At 37.8% G+C, this 14,787-nt stretch overlaps 1 pseudogene; it reads left to right on the plus strand.

The window, feature by feature from the left end:
• Window positions 1-12,472: 12,472 nt before the first annotated feature.
• On the plus strand, window positions 12,473-13,540 carry LOC107628174 (uncharacterized; annotated as a pseudogene).
• The last annotated feature ends 1,247 nt before the right edge of the window (window positions 13,541-14,787 follow it).

Genomic DNA, 14,787 nt, shown 5'->3' on the forward strand with positions numbered 1-14,787 from the left:
AATGGGAAAAAGAAAGAAAGAAAAAAAAAAGAAAGGAAACGTTGAGGGAGAGAGGGAGAAACGAAACAGAGTTAGAGAAGAGATGAAAGGGGGACGGCTAGCGCTGGTGGCCCGGCTGCTCGCTGCCATCGCTCGTTAGCACCGACGCGGAGGAGAGAGTCAAGAGGAGAAGAGGGGAAGGAGGCGCACCGGCGTTGCTGGGCGTCGCCGCTGCCACCACCGTCGTGTCCTCACCGAGCCTTGGAGGGAGACCACGCCGTTAAGCCGCTTCATCGCCGGACTTGTCTAACCGCGTCACCGCCGTCAGATCTGTCATCGCGCCGCCGAGGAAGAGAAGAGGAAGACCCGTGAGAGAGGGAGAGCGCCAGGGGAGGAGGAGCTGTTCGCACTGCCTCCGTCGTGTCACCTACGCTGTCGCCACTGTTCATCGCGCCGCCACCATGCTGCGCCGCCATTGTCATCATCGCGGGCTGCTGCTGCTGCGCGTATGGTCGTTGCCGCCTCTGGGTCCGTCACCGTCAAAGCTGGTCGCGGGTAGAAAAAGGAGGAGAGATCTCCGTCGCCGCCGAGCCAAACGCAGGAGAGAGAAGGAGCCCGCGGGAGAGGAGCTTGTTGCCGCCGCTGCCATGGCTTCCTTGCTGTCGCCGTGGTTAGGTAGTCATCGGAGGGAGCCGTCGTTGTCAGCGTCGCCATCGGGGTTACCGCCGCTTCTGCCACCGGAGAACACCTCTGCCGCCACCGAGATCTACCGTCGGTAAGGTTTTAAGTTGGTTTTCGTTTCCTTTGAATTTCCGGGAGCTCAATCATCGTTGTATGTTTGTTTCAGTCGCCGTTGCCGAAGTTCTGGTCGCCGCTGCCATTCAAGGTGGCTGCCGGAGCTGCCGCCAAGCCGGTTCAGTGACCGCCGCTGTTTCATTTTCTTAGTTCGGTAAGTATTTATGTTTTAGAAACCCGTATTAATATTCTGTTATGTTTGGTTATAAACTCCGAGGTTCTGGTAACGTAGGGTCGTGTTTTGAGCGTTACACGTCGCTTTTAAGTTGCTGTGAGTGCTGCAAAAGTGATCAGGGACTGAGTCTGTGGTTGCTGTTGGTTTCGGGTTAAGAGAAATGGTTTCGTTGGTGCGTTTTGAGTTATGGTTTCGACGAGTCGAGGTAGGGATTTTTCTTAAAATCTAATTTATATTACAGAGTTGTGATAAATAGATATTAATGTGAGAGAACATATGCCTGTGATTATAATTGTCTTCTAAATGTGGTTGTTTGCTGGACTGAATGACTGACTGCTTGACTGCTTGAGTAGTTTGTGATTGCTGAAAAGAAATTAGTTTGAAATGTTATTTAGTTGATTATTATGAAAAATGGCTTTTCTTGGTTTTGAAGCTATTTTTGATGATGTAAAGGAATTGGCTTTGGAAATGGTTTAATTTTGAGTTAGTGACTTTATAAATGATTTAGTATTTGAGCTGGTTTGATTTTAAAAAGAGATTTATTGTGGGCACTGATTCGCTTTGAAAATTATTTGATATTGGAACTAGCCGAATCTTGGAAAATGATTGAGGTTTTGGAAAGGTCTGAGAAATGTTTGGATGGGACCCGAAAAGGGTGGCAAAATCCGAGTTTTAGAGGAGATGCTGCCGAAATTTTATATAATTAGAAGTTTCATTTGAAGTAGTTATTTTAAAAGGGTTAATTTTGAGCATTATACGATTTAAGACTACATTTATCAAAGATAAAGTTATGTTTTGGATTGAGAATTGTTAGTGAACGAAACGGAAAGAAGGATGATGAGGATTGATTTGAAATATGATTTTTGAATGAATTTGGAAAATGAGATATGGATTGACGAATGATGATGATATTGAGAATTGCTTAGATATTGATGAATAACGAATGAATTATTTATGTGGCTTATGAATTTGAAATATCTGAGATACGAGGTTCCCTGGATTAAGTGCCGTGGCTTGCCACCACGTGTACCAGGTTGAAAACTCGATACTCTGTTGACCCTACGATGTAAGTGTGTGACCGGGCACTATATAAATTCCCGGGAATGTTACCCCCATTGAGTAATATTGATTATTTGAGAAAAAGCTATGCATAGACTCTTGGGGATGCACGTCGGGGGACAGTCTAAGTACAATTCAGACTTGTCGGGTTGGCTGGATAACCGACAGATGAGCTTCATTAGCCATAGGACAGGCATGCATCATATGCATTTGTATGCTTTGCTTGGGTTTGAACTTGTTTTGGTTTGCCTAATTGCTAAACTGTTCTTAACTGCTACTTGAATTATTTGCTGTAACTGCTACCTACTTGTGCTTTCCTTGTCTGTCTTGCCTGTGTTTGTCCTGGCGTGCTACATTTGAGAATAAACCTTGGTGCTGAATTAATGACTGTGTTGTTTGATTGTGTGGTTGGTTTCTGATTGAGATTTGCTTACGAGAAAGGAAAGACTTTGAATTTCGGAAAATGTTAAACACTGCCTCTTTGAAAAGGTTTTAAACGATTAGCTATTGGATTCTTTTAGAAGTATTTATAAGACAATGATAATCACAGAATCTGAAAACAGTTTTCTTATTGAATATCTTCTTATGACAACTTTGAAACTGCGTGGTGAGACCGTGTGGTTAGGTTCTCACCCCCTACAGCTTTACCTTTTCAGGAATCGGATGAAGAAGCGTTAAGAAGAGTTATATTACGTTTGGTTGATATGTTGTTGTATTAATTAGATTATTTTGTTCCCTCATCTTTGTTATTACAAGTTTGTAAGAGGGATAGGAATTGTATGTTTTATATGTATATTATATTATGAGTTATTATGTAAGGAGACTTGTATATGAATCTATGCCTGTTTGTATTTTTCTTAAGATAAAGTGTTTATTTTCGGTTTTCAAGGAAATCAGCGATACAGTATCGAGTCACAGGCTCCTATTTTAGTATTTAGTATGTAAAGTAGTCGTAATACTCCTTGCTATCAGAGTAGCGCAGCCGGAAGCGTGACTTCTGATAGTGAGGATGTTACAACAGCTTCCACTGACAGCATCACATCTTCCGTTGACCGTGTTGCAGCTTCTTCTTTTACGTGTAATTTCCTCTCTTTCTTTCTTTCTCTCTCTCTCTCTCTCTCTCTCTATCTCTCTATCAAGATCATGGTTTTGAAAAATCGGACTGGACCGGCTGGTCGAAGCAGTTCGACTGGAAACTAGATGCCTTTGCAGTTCGGTTGAAATAGAAAAACCACAATAATAAAAGACTGTAGAACTGGCCAGAAATTGACCGATCGGACCGAACCGAGACCTGGGAGGTTTACATAAAGTGACGTCGTTTTTGAAATTAAAAAAAGGAAACGGTAAGTTGAGAATGCATTCTCCCTTCTCCACTTCTCCCCAAAACAGAAAGAAAGCTAAAGCTTGAAAGTGAGAAACCCTAGCTTCTCCACCACTACCGCAAGGGCTGCTGCTGTCCATTGCGCCCAGGCACCATTGTCGCATGGACTGATGCAAGGATTGCCACCGTCTCGTTCGTCACAGTTTCTTCCTCGAGCTCGGTGTCAATACCTGGTGCTCCGTCGCACTCCTGCCGTCGTCCGTCACTCTCCTGTCGTTGTCTGTCGTGTTCAGGTACCATCGTCTTTGCCTGGTCATGGTGCTCGAAGACCCCAACTCACCAATCGCAGCTTCTTCCTCAAGCTCGGCCTCTTCGAGTCTGCTCTTCGTTTGCTCAGCCGCAGGACTGCCACTGTCCGTCATCGTTCTCGTCGTCTGGCTTTCGTCTCCGTCGCACTTCTGCCCTTCAGCTCAGACTGCTTAGAAGTTAGAACAAGGGTTTAGGATTCTGCAACTCAGATTGGTTGCTTCATTTTTTTGTTCTTTATTCTTTGTTCTTCGGTTTAGGATTCTGCTACTTAGATTGGTTTTTTTTTTTTTTTTTCGTTCTTCATTCTTTGCTTTTTCGTTTAGGATTCTGCTAGTACTACTCAGATTTAATTGTTAAATGATTAACTTTGCTCACCATGGTTCTAAAAACTAGAGCGGACTGGCCGGTCTAATTGGTTCAACCTTGAGCCGACAGCTTAAACGGTTTGATTTGCCAAGCAAAACCACTATCCACAAATCGGACTCGAACAGTTGAATCGGCCAGTCGGACCGTATTGTGACTGAGCTGGTTCTCATGAAACGATGTTGGTTTACTTTAAACTAAAGTTTTGAGAACCGAATCGGTTATTGAACCGCTTTAGTCACTAATTCACTAGTTTACTAGTTTAACTGGTCTAACCGTAATTCAATTAAAAAACCGTTTTAGAATAAAATAATAAATAAATTATAAATATACATCCTAAAATATAATTACAGTTTTTAGTGAAAATTTTTCTACCAATCTAGTTCAGTCAACAAGCACCAAACTAATAAGATGTAAAACTGATTTCACTCCAAAATGACTTCTACTTCTAAAATAACATCAAGTACCAAACTAACATAAAGTGAAATAGCTTCTGCTTCGCGTTTGCCCAATCCAAAAAGTGATAAATGGATATCACAAGAAGAACATCTCACGAAACATAATTCTCAAATACTAGATGGATCGAATTAAATTACAGCTATCTTTCTGATTTTAAGAGACAAAGCGACGAATTCCAATTATGATATATGTATACTCTACTTCACATGTGAATTATTTGGGGGAAAAACCACAATAATTCTGAACCTAAGGAATGAAGCAGCAATAACAATTATAATATAGTTTATACAAGCAACTAACCAATACCACGTTGCAAAATTTTAGTTGCAGCAACAAAAATACACCTATACAGTTAGGGGTGTCAAAAATTTTCAGGAAGCGAGAATCCCGTGAAGATCGCTCTGAATAGAATTTCGATGGCGGAAAATTTTTTCTATGGGGATGGGAAATTAAACAGTCCTGGCTTTTTGAAAAGTACTAAATTGCTCCTAAATTTACAAATTTGAATTTTCTTCTCCCGTTAATTTAATATTGTGCTGACAAAGTGTTAGCTTGACATTAAGGTGACATATCTAAGATTTCAATATGATCCATTGGGTGCCTAAATTCATTTGGTTAATTGATTTTATATTAATGGAGAGGCTAAAATGAGTCCAATTAACCAATTTGGGACGACTATTTGATCCGAATTCTTAACCATGCCACCTTACTATTGGGAATGCCAAGCTAACACTTTAGTGCTCCATGTCAACAGTCAGCACCGTGTTAACGACATTTGAATTAAGGGCGAAAGATATTCGCAATTTGTAATTTCAGGGACCAATTTTATCATTTTCAAAAATCATGGCTGTTTTGATGAGTATTAGAAATTTCTGGGACCAAACAGACTAATATCTTTGTTGATTTGTTAAGTTGTTAATCACTTAATTGATGTTGTGTGAAGTGTTATTAAATTTTTTGCTATATTGTTATTGACTTATGTTAATTGCTGCCTAGTTGTTCTTGTTATTGGATTTTGTTGGTCATTAGATTAATTTGTGTATTTTTAAGATTTACTAGAATATCAGAAATTAATTTATTTATAAAAGTTAAAAACGTGATGTGCAGCATGGTGAGTAATCTACAAATGTGGAACTGGTGAATTCAGTAATCTGCAAATCGCAATTACGTTTTTGACTGAAATGACTTCAAAAAGGCTGCATGCACTGCAAAACGCAGCTTACGTTTGGCATAGGAGGAGAACCCAGCTTTGAAACGTGTTTCTGTGCTCCTTGCATGCCAACACCTCGAACCTCCAAAACGTAAGATGCGTTTGGCAGATGCACAGCAAAACGCAACCTGCGTTTGGCAGTCTCCCTACTTGCATGTGTCATACGTGTAAAAGAGAGTGGTGGAGCCTGCCTATAAAACCAAAACGCAGGCCACGAGAGTTTCAGTTTCCCTTTCATGTTATATGCTGTGAGTGAGTTTTGAGAGTGAAAGGGTTGGGATTAAGAGTGAAAGAGAGTAAGTTTGTGAGGAAGAAGAATTAGTGAAGGTTTGGGGCTTTATATAGTGAAGAAAGAAAAATAGTTCGTAATTTTACTTTATCTGAAGAACACATTATTGAATATTTGAATCATCCTCAATTGGTGAGTAATTTTTTTTTAAATTTACGATAAATAAATATATTTATTTTTATGTTCTTTATTGATATATTTTAACTAATAAATTTATTATTATTATTATTATTATTATTATTATTATTATTATTATTATTATTATTATTATTATTCATAATAGAATACGGTATGATAATTATTATTATTTTTTAATAGTAAATAAATATTTATTATTTTTTAATAATTTATCATCATTTTTTAATAATTTATTATTATTATTTAGAATTTAATAGTTATCATTTTACTTATTGTAAGCTATCAGGAATTTGTTGCTCAGAAAACTTGATTCGTCAGATACCTTTAACGACGTAGCAGCAGAGACACTAGCATTGACTGGGTTTCAACATATTTTGCGAGTAGGCGAAATGAGAGGTCATGCTGCACTACTGAGTGCCTTGGTGGAACGTTGGAGGCCGGAGACTCACACATTTCATCTTTCGGTTGGTGAAGTGATAGTGACGTTGGAAGATGTAAGCTATATTCTTGGTCTCCCGATTAATGGGAAGGCTGTTACCGGTAGATTAGACAGCAGTCACTAATTTTTGGTGGAGAACTGCATTTCCTGTTTTGGTCGGGAGCCCGGTCCTCAAGATCACGTGTTGGGGAAGGTTAATCTCGCATGGGTCCGGAGGTGCAGAGACACTGAGCCTTGTGACACTCAGGAGTCTGTTGAGCGGTACGTCTGGGCGCACATTTTCTGTGTGCTCGGAACAGTAGTGTTTCCGGATAAGTCCACCACTTTATTGAACTCGAAGTTTCTACCGCTACTTCGAAATTTTCACCGGATTTCGGAATACAGTTGGGGACAGCCAGTCTGGCACACTTATACAGATCGTTGTGTCGTGTTTCACGATACAACTATAAAGAGATGGACGACCCACTGATACTGCTTTTTGTTTGGGCGTGGGAGCGTATGCCGCTCTTAACACCTATACCCCGCAATCAGCTCGGCGTCGTCGGCATTCCACTTGTGCAAAGGTATTGTTTTTTATTATTATTGTTATTGTATTATGCAAAATTATGGACATGTAAATTTATAGTATTGCAAAACACAACCTGCGTTTTATTAGAAACAAAAAAAAAATAAAAAACCAAAACGCAACTTGCGTTTTAACATAAGGAAAAAAGAAAAAACCCCTACAAAGAGTTGGCTAAGGCATGCTAGTATTATCAATATTATTATATTACTATTATTATTATTGTTATTAGCACTACAACAAGTTGTTGTTGTTGTTGTTGTTGTTGTTGTTGTTGTTGTTGTTGTTGTTGTTGTTGTTGTTGTTATTACTATTACTATTACGTTGGTCTCTATAATTTCACCAAATTTTTAATTAGGTCTCTATACTTTTTTTTTTTCAATTAAATCTCTACATTGGTTTAATTTTGTAATAAGTTTTCCTAGTCTAAAAAATATTAGAGTTAACTAAATATTTTTTTGTAAATTAAAAGTATTTATAATTAAAAACTTAATTAAATCTTTGACCGCATATATTTTAGTAAAAATATTATGTTAATTTTAATATTTTTAATATGAAAATGATGTAATTACAAAATTAAAAACAATATAAAAATTTAATTAAAAAAAATATAAGAACCTAATTAAAAATTTAATAAAATTATAAGAACTAATAAAATAATTAAATTTTATTATTATTATTATTATTATTATTATTATTATTATTATTACACAGAACTGTATATCTATTATTGTTATAATTATTCACCGTTTTAGTTATATTATTGTTACTGTTAGTTAATATTAGGAATAATAGTACTATTAATATTATTATATTATTATTATATTATTAGTATTAGCACTTTTGTTATTGTTATTATTACTACTAGAACCTGCGTTTTGATTATTATTAAAAAATAGTAAAATGCAAAACGTAACTTACGCTTTTGCAGGTTTTATTTCAAATTTTTTTTAAAAATAAAACGTAACCTACTTTTTATGTTGTTAAAAAAAAAAAGGTACAAATATAAAACTTAATTTGGTACCAGATTCGATGGTCCCAGAACGTTTGGATCATTAAATGGTCCATAACAAAACATGTTTTTTAAGTTTTTTAATAATTGATAAATAGTTTTTATCTAATTTTAATTACAAATTAACTCCATATATTTTATTTAATCATAAAAATTATTTTTTATTTTATAAATTATTATTTTATTATTAATAAACAATAAAAAAACAAAAATAATAATGAATTAGATCTTCCATTGATCGTAATAAACATTTTGGCTATTCCAATCAATTAAAAGATTATATTTGATCCGTGACGTTCGTCCAGGAACAATGACTAAAATGTGGATTTTTAATAATTTAATCGATTGAATGCTTCAAATTGAAAGAATTGATTGATAATCCACTATTAATGGAAAGAATTGAGGATATACATACCTATTCAATTTTTCCTTTTTCTTTCGTGGTCACCATAACATTCACACTAAGGTTAAAGTATTCTTAAAGACTTACATAATTGAGATCGACGACATTGGTTAAAAAAATATATGTTAATAAAGGTGTAAAAGCTTAATAATTAATGATGCTGTGCAAGTCAAGAATTCTTGGGGAATATAGGCATAAGCATATAGAAGAAATTCTACTTAATTATTATTGGTGGTAAGGTTGGGTGCAAGGATATATTAAATTATCAACTACTATTATGATTTTGTGAATAAGTGTTACTATTTTCTTGAGTAAAACCCCATAATGGTCCCTCAGGTTGAGCCCGTGCATTAATGTTACCCCTGAGTTTTGAAATGCTCTAATTGCACCCTTCAGATTGAGCTCCGTGCGAAATCCTGGTCCCTCCACCCAATTCCGGTGTGACTCAGCAGCCGGAGCGCTGAGCTGGCAGTTCCACCACCTACACGTGGGCTTCATCACCTTCCACCATCACCATTGTTCTTCCAATTGGAGCCATTACCCTTCTCTCTTCCAATTTTCCTTTCCCTTTCTCCCTTTCTCAAGCATTGTAGCTCTTTCCATTGGCCTAAGGCTGAACCACCACCGCGAGCCACCATAGCCTCCACCATCTGCGACTACCGCGTCCAACCTCCTCCCTCTATCCTCTCCTTCCCCATCAGGTCCAGAGTCGTCGAGCTTTTTTCCTGGTGAACCACTTCTGCTGGGCCCGAGCTTACTGTCGCCGCCAATCTGCCATCTTCATCACCCTCTTCCACGCACCGAACCCTAGCCCTATCGCAGCTTCCAGCATCTCCATCGCCACCACCATCACCTCCAGCCTTTACCTAGCGCCACCACATCTTCCTCACCCATTCCCTCTTCTCAGCTAAAGAGCCGGGTACCTTCATCTTTGTTCCTCATCACCGAATTACTGCTACCGCAATAGCTGCTGCAACCACTACTCTGCCGGTGTCCTCCCCTCGTCTACTTCTCCTTGTCATTTCCATCACCCATGATGACTAACCCTCCTCTCCTTCCTCACATTTCGGTTTGCCTTCTTCTCTGAGTTACAATGCCAAATGGAAACAAAATTTGAAGCCTATGATGATCAGACATAAGATTTAACTTTCAGGCAATTTATCGAACAGGTTGTATGCAGGATTCATAAACAGTAATTTCAGTTTAATGTAAGCGTCAATCAACCCAAAAATTTCAACCAGCCAATACACATTCAGTCCAGAAACACAAATAATCAACTATCCTAAGTCTAACAAGATCAGTAAAAGCAGAATCAAAAGGCACTGAAATAAAAAAAATAATTAGAAAAAAAAGAAACAGACACAGAGGATGGAATGGAACCTGCGTTGAGGAGTGAAAAAAGAAGATAGCGTAAGGAGCGAAGGTAGTGTCGTAGCGGCACAGAGTTTCGCCGCCACTGGTGGTTTTCACCGGAACTGGAAGGTGCAGACAGAGGTGGCGCCACGAACAGGGGTGTTGCGTACAGGAGGAAAGAAATGGAGAAATAGGAAAGAAAGAAAAGGAAGAAGGGAGGAGGGAGGGTCAGCGACGGTGGTCGCCGGCGGTAGGAATGGACGGACGGACGGAAGGTTGGTGTGGAGGTCTGCGGGTTGGGCTGGGTTTCAGAGAAGAAGAGAAGAAAGAAAGAAGGTTGGGCGGGCGTGGCTTCTTTAGTTTGTTGGACTCTGATTGTTGCTGAAAGTGTATAGAAATATTCTCCAAGCTTGAGGAAGAAGAGAAAAGAAGAGAGGAAGAAGAAAAGAGAAAGGGTTGCGGCGGTGGTTCTAAGGTAGTGATCTGAAGGCTGGTGAACTGAGAGAAGGAAAGGGCTGCAATGCTTGAGGAAGGGAGAAAGGAAAGGAGGATTGGAAGAAGAGAGAAGGGTATTGGCTCCGTTGGGAGGAGAGGAGGAACGATGGTGATGGTGGAGGGTGATGAAGCCCACGTGGAGGTGGTGGAACTGCCAGCTCAGCGCTCCGGCTGCTGAGTCACGCCGGAATTGGGTGGAGGGACAAGGATTTCGCACGGAGCTCAATCTGAAGGGTGCAATTAGAGCATTTCGAAAGTCAAAACATTGGTGCACGGGCTCAATTTGAAGGACCATTATGGGGTTTACTCCTATTTTCTTATATGTATGATCTTTTGTTGTTCCTAGGTGTGAGACTTTTCCAACGTACCCTAGAACCTACGATTTGGTGCATGCAGACGGACTTCTATCCCTCAAAACTTCTCAGCAGCACAGATGAACTATACTTGATATGCTTATTCTTTCAATTTGAAGCATTCAATCGGTTGAGTAGTATAAGCAATCGATTGAATTATTAAAAATCTACATTTTAGTTATTGTTCAATCGATTGGGTAATATGACCAATCGATTGATTTTTGTGAAAACCATGCTGCTTTACAATTTTCAATCGATTGTTTTGTGATAACAACCTGTAGTCCAATCGATTGAGTTATGGGAAACCTGAAATTCAATCGATTGTTTTGATAATCAAATCGATTGATTTTTAAAGAAACACGATTTCACAGTCTTGGACGAACGTCACAGATCAAATATAATCTTTTAATCGATTGGAATAGCCAAAATGTTTATTACGATCAATGGAATATCTAATTCGTTATTGTTTTTATTTTTTATTGTTTATTAATGATAAAATAATAATTTATAAAATAAAAAATAGTTTTTATGATTAAATAAAATATATGGGGTTAATTTGTAATTAAAATTAGATAAGGACTATTTATTAGTTATTAAAAAACTTAAAAAACATATTTTGTTAGGGGACCATTTAATGGTCCAAACGTTCTGGGACCATCGAATTCGGTGCCACGTAACTTGCGATTTATACTAACATCATAGCAGTGTAAATATTGTATAAATATCTATTTTTTTTGTGTAATATCAATATTTTTTTCATATATAAAAAAATGAGCCACAAAATGTAACCTGCGTTTTGAGGCTAAGAAAATTTTTTTGACACTAATAAAACGCAATTTGCGTTTTGTAAACTTCAAAAAATTTTGAATTTTCTAACCTCCAAAACGCTTAGCCTAAAATAAAACTAAAAATAAAAAATAAAAAATCCAAAACGTAAACTACGTTTGGTTTATTTTAAAATTAAAAAAATAAACCATTACAAAATGCAACTTACGTTTTCACTCTTACCTATAGCAGTGTAATATTTTGTATTTCTTCCATTCCATGGTATATCACGTTACTTCTTTCCATATAAAAAAAAAAACAGCCCTATATTTTTGTGTCTTTATTTATAATTTTATATATTATTTTATTATAATTATGTTTTTGTAGCTTCTAAAATATTTTGGTATTTTTATCGTTAACAAAGTTGAAATAACTTTGTCATCCATTTAATGATCTAGGGAGTGCTATTTACAGATTACTTTAAAATCCTGTTATAATCTCTTTATCTCATTCTCCTCTTTCCAAAACCATCAATCCAACCACAGCCCAGGTTAAACCCCCTCATCACTCATCAGTTTTTGTTTGTGTTAAACCAGTGCTGCTGTTGGTCCTTCATTCCCATTCCCAAATGGTAGTAATTTCCAAAGCTCTGATACCCAACTTGTGAATCCATCAATTCGGTCCATAATGTTTTCACCTTGACAAGTAAAGATTAGAGCTTGCTCCATCATCAGTTAGTTGCCTCTGTTTCCTTATTTGGTTTTCCTTCTATGAGAAAAGTTCACGCTTTTATTTAATTTCAAGTTGGTAACTTTCATTAGTGTTTTATGTTCAAAACTCATGTATGAATTTTTGGACTGAGTTAAATGCAGTAAGTTTAAATTGTAGTTACATCCAAATAATTCAATGTGCATTATTGGTTTTTTTCCCTTTCATGAATTACAGATAATTGTTCCTTGTGATTTTGTTGAAAGATTCTTGAGGACTTTTAAGATGCTGGCAATTGATCCTGCAAAAAAATTATCTTTCAATCGATTGATTAGCAATGGTGATTTGGTTATAGTTTATGAAAGGCATGACAACCTTGAAGGCCGTAACCGTGTCTGAAAGTACTATACTGCAGAATCGATTCGGTGTCTTTAAGCATTCAGAATGGATAGGAAGCCATTTGGGTCTAAAGTATTCAGCAATAAGGGTGGTTTTGTATATTTGTTAAGCCACAGGACTCAGATTCTCTATATTGCGGATATTAGCTTTGTTATCATGTACTTGGAGGTTGTTCCTGGTTGCTTGGTTCTTGAATCTAGCACTGGAAGTGGATCTTTAACTACTTCACTTGCAAGGGCTGTTGCCCATACGTTTGACTTCCATGAGCAACGAGCTGGATCGGCCAGGTAACAAACAAATTCTTCTGTGTGTTCATATATTTTTGCCTTTTCTTACCTCATGATTGTACATTTGTGAACATTTACATCCCGGTGAAGAAATATTCCAATGTTCACTCTCATTGCCATTCTGTATGCATAAGTTGATGTTTAGTTGGATTGGTAGGACTCTACTTAACAGGATTTAGCTTTCTTGAATGGCTGAAAAAGTCGATTTTGAAACGTGTTGATAGTTAGACTCTGTAGATTACTAGTAAGTTCTTGACAAAGGGTTGTGCGGAATATAGAACCATTCCTGTCTCATATGTTTACTTGATTTATTTTCTTCATCATAGGGATGATTTTGAGAGGACAGGTCTAAGCAGCTTAATCAGTGTGAGAGTAAGGGATATTCAGGGCGAGGGATTTCCAAGTGAATTTGTTGGCTTGGCTGATGCCGTATTTTTGGATCTACCCCAACCGCGGCTTGCTATTCCTTCGGCTGCAAAAATGTTAAAACAAGATGGTACATTGTGCTCGTTCTCCCCATGCGTTGAGCAAGTACAGCGATCATGCGAAACACTTAAATGGAAGCTATGCGCCGGACAGTATTGTTTCTTCCGTTATGGCTAGACCTTGTGGCGAAGCTAGAGGTCACACAGGCTATTTGACATTTGCAAGACTTAAATGGCTCTGATGAAGAGTGCTACCATGTCCATCCATTTTTGTAGCAAGGAAAATAGGTCAATCTTAGTGCCTCCATTCAATTTGGCTATGTGCATAGACAAGGATAACGTGGAGCATTAATCTATTGTGGAAGTGCGAATTTTCAATGGGTTTGACTGCTATTGACCGATTTAAATGCATAAATGATCTAGTTAGGCCCGTATTACTAGTTTTGATACTATTTTTTTTAGTAGGAATCGGATATTTTCTTCTTTGATTTGTCTTAATTATTATATGAAAAAGTATACGTTATCAAGGGAGAATCTATCAATTATTACCAACACAAATTAAAAAAAAAAATTAAAATAAATTTATATGGCTTAATTAGATTTAATGTGGGGTTTATGGAAAACATTTGTTAATCTCAAATTAGAGAAACCCAATACCAAAACCCTTTCACGCAACCTCTTTTCTAAGAAACCATCGCCGAACGTCTCTCGTACAATTGACCAAAATTTTCAGTCACCGGGACGCTACCGTGCCCAGTCCGTCAGTGACCGTCTTTTCCCCCCGATCCCAATTGGATGCACTAACAGCCTCGTGGAAGATAGATGCGACGTGCGTGCATGGTGGTATCGCGAAACTGTTGTGTCATGAACTATACCAGGTAATATCTCTGTCCTGATTTTAGTAACATCAATAAGAATCTACAATAGCCTTTCCGTTTGCGACACAGACCCTTCCTCGAGCACCGATTTTCGGTGTATGTGTCTGCGTTGAAGGTGAGTGTATCACAATATGTCCATGGATACACCAATTTTTGAAGAAGCATTGTACGGCAGTGCATATGACGTGAGGGAGAATTCTAATTCCACCGACGTTAATGTTCCGTGTTTGAGTGAAGATGACATACTACTTGTAGAACAGGTAATTCTTCTTTTAGTAGCGTCTTTGCTTAGGCCTTCAACAACCTTTTTTTTAATGTTTTAAATCATGAGTTATTAACAGGGATACACTTTGTTGCATGAGACACAGACACATGTTTAATCCTTCTCAATTCAAAAAATGTAATACTCAGATTTACACACCTATACAAGCACCTAATTTAAATCCCAAATACCCACTAACCTCGTAGTGTTATGGTGGTGCCCAAGAGAAGACACGCTTCTACTCGGGCTCGTCCGCCAGTGAACGAGTGGCTCTTGGTGGCAGCAGCGATTCAAGAAAGCCACGATGTTTCTAGCGAACCCACACAGCCCTATGAATTCTGCCGCGGCT

The sequence above is a fragment of the Arachis ipaensis genome, chromosome B2 (assembly GCF_059453495.1).
Source record: "Arachis ipaensis isolate K30076 ecotype BB chromosome B2, ASM5945349v1, whole genome shotgun sequence".
In the NCBI taxonomy this organism is placed as follows: domain Eukaryota; kingdom Viridiplantae; phylum Streptophyta; class Magnoliopsida; order Fabales; family Fabaceae; genus Arachis; species Arachis ipaensis.